Here is a 9,288-nt window from a genome sequence, read left to right on the forward strand (position 1 = left end):
TCACACAGGCTGGTTTGCTTCTTCCATGTGGGCTTTGATGCTTCTGAGCTAGATGGCCGCTTGTTTATCTGCAAGCCTTTAAGACCCCAGATGCTATATCTTTTGATAGCTGCCGAGGGAAGTTAATAAAAAAGAAAAAGAAAAGAAAAATGCAAAAGGGACTCAGGGGAAAAAAGCTACTGTATAGAAACACTCCAGGGGTGAGGTACAGGTAGTATGGCAGGGGCCAGACCAAGTCCAGGGGTACATATAGTAGCCAATGAAAATGGGGGAGGGGTAGGAAAGGAGGGGGCAGAGATGTGTGGCAGGGGAATAGGGCACTGACCCACCCAAGGGGAGAGTATTGTTTGTGTCTCCACAGGGAAAGAGGGACCAGACTTAAAGCCAGTGTTCCTGGATTTGAATGCAGAGTGCTGGCAAGGAGTGGGAGCCAGTAGAGGGGTCTGAGGGCTCGGCCCCCATACCAGCTACGTGGACAACTGCCCCTCCCCCCAGAAGAATTTACTTTAGAGTACGGCACTGAAGCTGTAGCTAGGGGAGAAGGGCATGTCTGATTAGAGCACATGGGAGCAAATGAAGGGGGAGGAAGAGAGAGTGGAGCACATCCTGGCCCACCAGGCCTGGAGGACAATAGCCCTGCTCTGAACAGCCAATGCACAGAGTGGACTATATGGCTGATCCCACTATGAGACACGCAATCCCTTGCTAGCCCAGCGCCCTAAGGGGGACAACACTGGAGACTCAGTGTTGGGACTGGCCGGACTGACCCGTGACACCAAGGCAAACCACTAAATGTGTGTGGCAGAGCAACCATGGGAGCAGAGCAGGGAGCTCCCAAGGGAGTACAAAGGATAGACTCTGGGGTCAGAGCGTGGCACCCCATTGGACCTGACTGGAGGACATGCCTAGAGTTCAAAAATCTGACCTTGATCTATTTATAGGTTTTCTTTCTTTTTAATTTTTTTCTTTTTCTTTTAATTAATTTATTCTTTTACAGGTCATTGGTTTTCTTTTTTGTTGTCATCGCTGTGTTCTCAGTTGTCACCTGTCTTGCTATGCCTTGATTTTTGGTGCATATTATTACCTATACAGATCTATCTAGATAAGATAGCCTGGATGAATAATCTGGAGGAGAAAACAACGGGACCAATGGTTCTGGGGGGACATAGGAGAGGGGGAGCCGGGGGTAAGGAGGTGGTGTTGACCAAGCCAGGGACAGGGGAGCAACAAGTGATCCAAAATTAGTGTCAAGGAGGGTGTGAGAGACCTGGTAGGGATTCAACAAGGGCAATGTAACCGAGAGAAATTACTGAAACCCAAATGAAGGCTGAGCATGATAGTGGGACAAGAGGAAAGTAAAAGGAAACAGAGGAAAGAACTAGGTGACAAAGGGTCTTTATAGAGGTCTAAATATAAGCATGTACATATGTAAATATATTTATATAGGATGATGAGGAAATAGATCTACGTTCATATATTTATAGGTTTAGTATTAAGGCAGCAGATGGACATTGGGCCTCCACTCAAGTACTTACTCAATGCAAGAACACGTTCCATTAAATTGGCATTCCATGATGCACACCTTCCCGACACGATCGCTGAAGACAAATGTGTGCATAAGCAAATGTGGTGAAGAAAGTTGCCCATGGCTTTGATGACATCTACAGCAACTGTTTTTCTCATGTCTCAGACAACAAAATGACCCAGAGGAGGCTAGTCTGTGAAGCTCTCCGCATACATGGGCTTGCCAGGTACCATGTGAATAATGGAAGCATCACCAGACTTCAAGATATTGGGGCTATCTCCCAGCTTCTTGCCAGAACGGTGATCAAGCTTTTCTTTGAGTTCAGCAAACTTGAAAGCAATATGGGCAGTGTGACAATCCAACACAGGTGCATATCCAGCACTGATTTGGCCTAGATGGTTCAGGATGATCACCTGAGCAGTGAAGCCAGTTGCTTCCATTGGTGGGTCATTTTTGCTGTCACCAGGCATATTGCCACCGCAAACATCATTGACAGAGACGTTCTTGACATGGAAGCCTACATTGTCCCCAGGCCGAGCTTCAGCGCTTCACTCAAAGCTTCATGGTGCATTTCAAAAGACCAGTGGCTACATTGACTGGAACAAACGTGACTACCATGCCAGGCTACAGAACCCCAGTTTCCACTCTGCCCATAGGGACAATGCCGATTTTACCAATTTTGTGGACATCCTCAAGAGTCGGGCACAGGGACTTGTCAGTTTGGTGAGTTGGTGGCAAGATGCAATCCAGAGCTTCAAACAGTGTAGTTCCACTGCATGGCCATCCTGATGGGTGACGTTCCATCTCAGGAATCAAGGCATGTTAGCACTTGGTCCCAGCATGTTGTCACCATTCCAATGAGAAATTGGCACAAATGTTACTGTGTCAGGGTTGCAGCCCATTTCCTTCATGTAGGTGCTGACTTCCTTAATGATTTCCTCATCTCTCTTCTGCTTGTAGGGTGGCTCCGTAGAATCCATTTTGTTAACACTAACAATGAGCTGTTTCACACCCAGTGTGTAAGTCAGAAGGCCATGCTCATGGGTCTGCCCATTCTTGCAGATACCAGTTTCAAATCTGCCAACACCAACTGTAACAATGAGGACAGCACAGTCCCCTGGCATGTTCCTGTGCTCGTGTTTTTAATGAAGTCTCTGTGTCCGAGGGCATCATTGATGGTCACATAGTTCTTGCTGGTCTCAAATTTCCACACAGCTTTCAGCTTATCCAAGATCCAGGCTGACTTGAAGGAGCCCTTCCCCATCTTAGCAGCTTCCTCAATTTTTCCAATGGTTCTTTTGTCGGTCCAACCACATTTGTGGATCAGGCGCCCAGTTGTGGTGGACCTGCCAGAATGAACATGTCCAATGACAGCGATGTTGATATGGGTTTGTTTCTTTTCCCATTCGGCTTAGGTTTGTGTGACGGTTTTCACCGACACCTGTATTCTGGTAGCAAACCTCTTCCACAAAAACCCTAGCCCATATAATTCTGATGCCCCCTGGGGTAGAGAATTCATAGTAGTAAAGCTCATAGGAAGAAATAAACCTTCGGGGTGGTGAGGTAAGGGGAAGACTCCTGAAGGGGAGGAATGAGAGCACGATGGTGTACATTGGGGAGGGTGAAAGTTACAAGCAGGGAGAAGGATAGAGTGTTTCACACTAGGGATGAATGGGGCCAATACATGGCCCTATTCGATACTCACCTTCATGAAAGGATCACTTTCATGATAAGGATGCTGCAGCCAAGTGTGATAAAGAAAGTTGGTGGTGCCCACTTATCAATCAGAATAGTTTCTAGGGTCATAAAGGTTTGCAGTCAAACAAGTAGCCATCTAAGCAAGGAGTCAACTAAGTGCACACCAGCTTGTGTGATCCAAAGATGACAATTAGAAACTTGAATGTGGTGAAGGGAAAAGTATCAGAGTTAAAAATTATGAACACCCAATTGGTAGAAGGATATGGAGGACAGTGTGAACCCCAAATCCATCTGCAGAGTGTCTGGTCCTACAGAGCCATTGGCAGATCCACAGTAGCCACAGGCAAGAGTTTCTAACAGCCTTGCTGTGAGGCAGAGACCACTGCAATCTTGAATATGCCGAATCAAACGCAATACTTGGTTAGACGACCTCCCTATTGACCCACCCTGAGTTGGTTCTGTATGTAAGTATCTCTTACTTGTTCCATAATAGAAATTTCTTATGGGGTCATTATGGTCATTATGGGGTCTTACTCATTATTTTTATTTGGGTCTTTATATTATTATTTTATCCTTATCACCTTATTTTGAGTTTGGTTTTTATTGTTTCTGTTGGGGTCCCCGTTTGTGATCCACAGAGGAGTGGATGCATAATGACAATAACTAATACAGGGTTTGATAGGGGATGCAGGGGGTTGAGTGCATGATAGGGAGGGAAGGAAGATTTCTGGAAGGGGAAATGATGACAGGAGTGGGGAGGGAGTACTAGACCTGACTGTGATTTCACAACTCATTTTAAAGGCAACTTAATCATGGGGGGAAGGATATTCTAAAATTGATATGGTGATGATTGTACAATTCTCCTTGATATGATTGAACAATGGAACTATTGAAGTGTATGGTATGTAAATTATATTCACTGTATTTCTGTCCCCTGAAAGGGTCAAGGCTCAGGGCATGTGGCCATGAGGGCAGGAGGGTGGCCCCATGGCAGTGGACTTCCCTCAGATCAAGTCTGCATGTAGTCCCTCTTCCCTCAACTTTGCCTCCTTTCTCTAGGCTCTGTCTGCTCCCTCGAGTGGCCACTCAGCCCCTGAGTCTTTGACGAATGTAGAAGGACCTCAAGCTCAGCTCTCTGGAGGCTGAGCCGCCTCCCTGGGTTCTTTAATCCCTCTGGAGGCCTAGAACTCAGGAGCTGGAGGAGTGCCTTGATCACAGGCTCAATGAACAGATGAGCCAAGGGCTGCAGGGCTGGGCTGAGGTCATTCAGAAGGCCAGTGGCCAGGCGGGACTCAGAAAGACCCCTAGGCCTGAGGTGGGAGCTTATAAGACTGGGCAGGGGCTGTGGCCAATACTCCTCCTTGACAGGCACTGGGCAGAAGGCTCCCAGGAGACTGGGTGCAGGGAAGGGGGAGCTCCAGGGTGGAGAGGGCGCAGGGCCCAGCTCCACGTTAGAGTAGCCAGTGAAGTCGGGGTACTGCAGGGGCACATAGGTCGGCAGTGCGGGGTACAACAGGAGAATCCTTGTTCGGCACACAGCCCACATACATGGTGGCAGTGGGGCCTGCTGTGCATGCTGGGCCCTGAACTGCTGCAGCTGGCCTCACCATCGTGCAACTGTGGGGTTTCTCTCCTTACAGTCTTATTCAGATCTCTGCATTGTCCTCTGGCTATCCTGCAGTTAGTCTCAAAATTGACCTGACTAGTTTGTTTAGTTGAAAAATCCACTGTCCCCACACGGTAATTCCTACCTAGTCCTCTCCTGAGATGGGTGAAATGCAGTCACGTGCCCCTGACGCCAGCCCTCTACGCTGCCCTTGACCCAGGTGCCTGAAGTTGCAGCTCTCACGGTGGCTTTTCTTTCACAGGAAGGAACGTTTGAGTGATTTGTCTCATTCATTCTCACAATTTACTGTAGACTTGGCCCAATTCAGCGGCATTAAGAAGCTTAATGTTTTTAAGTAAAAGTTAACTGAGTGAAATTAGACGGCAAAAGCTATGGACTCACACACACACTAAATGAACCACTTATTTAACTTCTGAAGCTTAAGTTAAACCGGGTATAGCTTTGCCAGTCACTTAGCTTGCAATTATATGAATATCATGTGTGTGTGTGTGTGTGTGTGTGTATGTACCCATGCATGAGGGCTTGCAAGCACACGCATGTGCATTCAGGGACACGTAAACATGATGTTTGTTGGAAAAGGTGAGATTTAAGATATCTCACATCTCAGTAACTAGTGGCTCCCTGGTACACCTGCTCAAGCACAGAGCAGTTCCCTGTGTCAGGGCATGTTTTCATCGAGTCTCCCCTGGCCAATGGCGGCTCCATGATCAATAACATAATATTTGGCCTCACACTATCCTCACAGTCATGTGTGGATCCGACTGTACCCATTGGAGTTTCATTGGTTAAGTTTCAGAAATTATTGCTGGGTATTTCTTCCTAGAATTATTTAATTGGAAGCTTCACCGAACCTTGCTCAGCATCCTAGCAACATGTAAGCCTTTAGTAACAGACAGGTGGTTACCACACATGATGTGCATTGGCCAGGAATGTAAGTCTTTTGGCTGGTCTTCTTAATTAAAAAAATTCTTTCCGAAACATCTAATTCTCTTTCTCATCAAAACAGCAAGGTCACTGAGAGGGACCATCACTTAAGGGTCCTGAATGTAGCTGGTATTTTGAACTCTAATCAATTTTTTCTGTGTGTGTGACTACTCAAGAGTCTAGTGAGCCATTAGAAAAATTGGGTAGACGATGAAAGTGCACACCATTTCCACTGTGATAAACTGGAAATGATACATTACTAGATTATGTAGAATTAATTCATATTGTATGCCTGATGGTGCTGGTCCCATCCTTTGGGGACGAAGTAGATTCATTAGGGTTGGTTGGTATTAATGAGCAACACCGAGTCAGCATTTAAGCACACTTTAATGCACTCCCTCTCTCATCCCTACATATTTGTGATTCATAGCAATCTAATTGAACAGAGTAGAACTGCTTCATAGGGTTTCTGAAGCTGTAATTCTTCTTTTTTTAATGAAAAGATCATTTTATTGGGGGCTCTTATAACAATCCATTCATCAATTGTATCAAGCATGTTTGTACTTAGGTTGCCATCATTCTCTTCTGGACATTTATTTTCTATTGAGCCCTTGGTATCAGGTCCTCTTCTCCATCTGCCCCCTCATAAGCCCTTGATAAATTATACATTATTATCATTTTCATATCTTACACTAACCGATGACTCCCTTCCTCCATAATCTCTGTTGTTCGTCCCCCTGGAAGGTTGTGTGTGTGGCTATGTGTCAATCATTGCTCTTGGTTCCCCCTTCCTCCCCTTTGCTCCCTACTTTCCCCCTACCCTTCTGGAATTCTTTATGGAATCAGGCTGCTTCATCTTTCTCCCAAGGAGCAGCTAGTACGTTTGAACCATCAACCTTTTATTAGCAGCCCTGTGCTTAACCTACGGCACCACCACATCTTCATTACATATGCAAAGAAACCATAAAATGTATTTATAGTGACTCCTTTTTCAAATATTTTCCTTCAATCAAAGCAAGGCAAGATCGACAGATATTAAATTAATTATATATAGATTCCTTCTACTCTTAAGCTTCCCTATCTATTTTTTTGAATCTTCTTTTTCTAGCCAATTCCTTCCCAGCCCCAGTGAATTCCATATTACAGCCATACTGGCCTTCTTTCCTTCTTAGGAGAAAACCTTTAACTAAAGCCTTCTCCACAGACTTTGAGATCGTTTTTATTATTATTTTAAAATAATTTCCATTTCATCCCACACAGCTCCTCTTCACAGAGCCTTCCATGTCTATCTTAACTAAATTAGTATCCTTACCCTCGCGATTAGCTCACATGAAACAAAATAATTGTTTTCTTAGTAGTTGACATCATCTGAATTTCTTTGACACCAATAGTTCCTTATGGATTCCATGTCTATTGCTACTATAGAACAAAAAGAAAAAAACAAACCAGTTGATCTCGTTCCAATTCCCGGTGTCCCTGTGTGTTTCCGAGTCCAACTGTACTCCAGAGTGTTTTCAATGCCTGTGCGCTTTTGGAAGCAGAGTGCAGGTCTTTATCCCCAGTACCCCGGTTAGATTCACAAGGCTTTTAGTTTGAAATCAAACACTTCACTATTTGTGCCACGCGGGGACAATATCGAGCTCGCAGTGGTCGGCGAACCATGTCCCGTTGACGGTGTCTAGCCCACCACCTATTTTGTATGACCCAACAGGAATGAATGACTTGCACCACTTTAAATGGTTGAGCAACAAAAATGAAGAGGGGCAATATTTTGTGACGTGTGAAATTTCACTGCTGAAAATTCAGATTGTATTCAAATTCATCCAGGCAATTCTGTGTTGTCTAAAGCTGCTTTTATGCTACATAAGCAGAGTGGTGGCAAGGTCTGCATGACCCACAAAGTCTAACATATTTTTAAACTGGTTCTTCACAGAAAAACATTGCTGATTTCTATTCTAGATAGAAGGCAAGCAGAAAGTCTGTCTGGTTTGCTCTCGTTCTTGTTCAAATACTTGCTCAATAAGTATTTGTTGAATACATTTGATTTACCTAGCTCAGTATCAATTTGCTTTCCAAGATCAAGTTAAGAATTTTTTTGCTTCTAGAAGCCCTCTCTGACCCACTGGCTGGCCGAATCTTTGCCCTGTACTTCCCTAGCATCCTGGGCAACCACTAACTAGTGCAGCATTTGGTTGTTACAACTGCTGTTGATATTGGCTACTTGCATTTCATCCATCTTTTAGCAACCCAGCAAGGTAGGTGGGGTACCTCGCCAATGAGATGCTATTAGTATATACATGCTAGAAATGATGAAGCTGAGCTACACCAGGGAATCAGCTCCAGATGACATAGCAGCCTTCCGGTGACAAACAGAAACATTCATTTGGTCCGTGTGACTCCAGAGTGCAAAATTGCGACCACGACTCATACTGCCTTGTGATTCCTGCTCTGTCTGTTCATTTCTTACCTCCCTGAGTCATCAGTAAGCTCCTTGCAGGTGTTATAAGAGCACCTTGTAGGTGCTCCCGTGCTTTATTCATCTACGTACCCCAGGCTCTCCTCAAGCAGGCTTCCAATTGGATAGTTGAGTGGATGCAGAGCTGCTGCTCCAGATTAACTGTTGACTAATTCACCATGTACATTTTCACTCTTGCTCTTTTTCTTGCCCTCTCTCATTCACACATTTTACTCAGCAAATATTTATTCCATGTGAAGATATTAGGCAAATGCCAAAATCCTCCCTGGGCACATGGACACGTGGCTTAGAAGAGTTGAGGGAGCTGCCTACCTCGGGATTAGAACTCAGAAGGCCTGTCTCACAGTAACCTCCAACCCCTAGCTCTTTGGTCTGAAGACAGAGGAATAAACTTATTGGCAGAGAGGTGCATGGGGTGTGGCATCTTGTGAAGTTTTAACTTTTCTTTTCAAGGATTAGAGAAGACCAAACTACCAAGCGATTTGCTTGTAATACCTTTGACTGTGATTTTGCCTGACGGGTGCTACCCAGCACACATTGCAATAAAGTGCTGGCTGCCTCCTTCCCTCCCTTTCTGCACTCACATTTCTGCCTGCAAGGGCGCCAGCTTCCAGCCCAGCCAGCCATGCTCTAAAGCACAAACGGGGTAGGAAATGAAAACCCCAGGAATAGCAGATGATGCAGGCAGGAGGTGGAGGTACCTCCACTTGGTGTGATCTGCTCAGCTCCCCAGGCTGGCATGAAAAACTTAAACATTATTTACTCAACCATGTGCGAGTTAAAACCAATATCTGCCTGCCATCTGCTCATGCAAGTGACCCCTCAGAACTCCCTGGTCTCGTATGGCACCAGCGCCTTTGCTTCTCATCCATTTCCTACTCCCTGTCTCTGTCCCCTACCCCTACCCACGGGGCCTATGATAAAATAGGGAGAGGGGACAGTGATGGATATGAAAGACCCCATCAGAACTCATTCCAGATACTCAGACATGGAAGTTACCATAAAATCTCCTGTGCTTGATATTCTTCCCTATTCAGG

At 45.3% G+C, this 9,288-nt stretch overlaps 1 pseudogene; it reads right to left on the reverse strand.

Annotated features, from left to right (window-relative positions):
* The window catches only part of LOC101643078, a 9,371-nt pseudogene extending 1,057 nt beyond the window's left edge, over positions 1 to 8,314 (reverse strand).
* Positions 8,315 to 9,288: the final 974 nt, after the last annotated feature.

This window comes from Echinops telfairi, unplaced genomic scaffold, assembly GCF_000313985.2.
Source record: "Echinops telfairi isolate 266 unplaced genomic scaffold, ASM31398v2 ScPeMD7_2291;HRSCAF=2852, whole genome shotgun sequence".
NCBI lineage: Eukaryota > Metazoa > Chordata > Mammalia > Afrosoricida > Tenrecidae > Echinops > Echinops telfairi.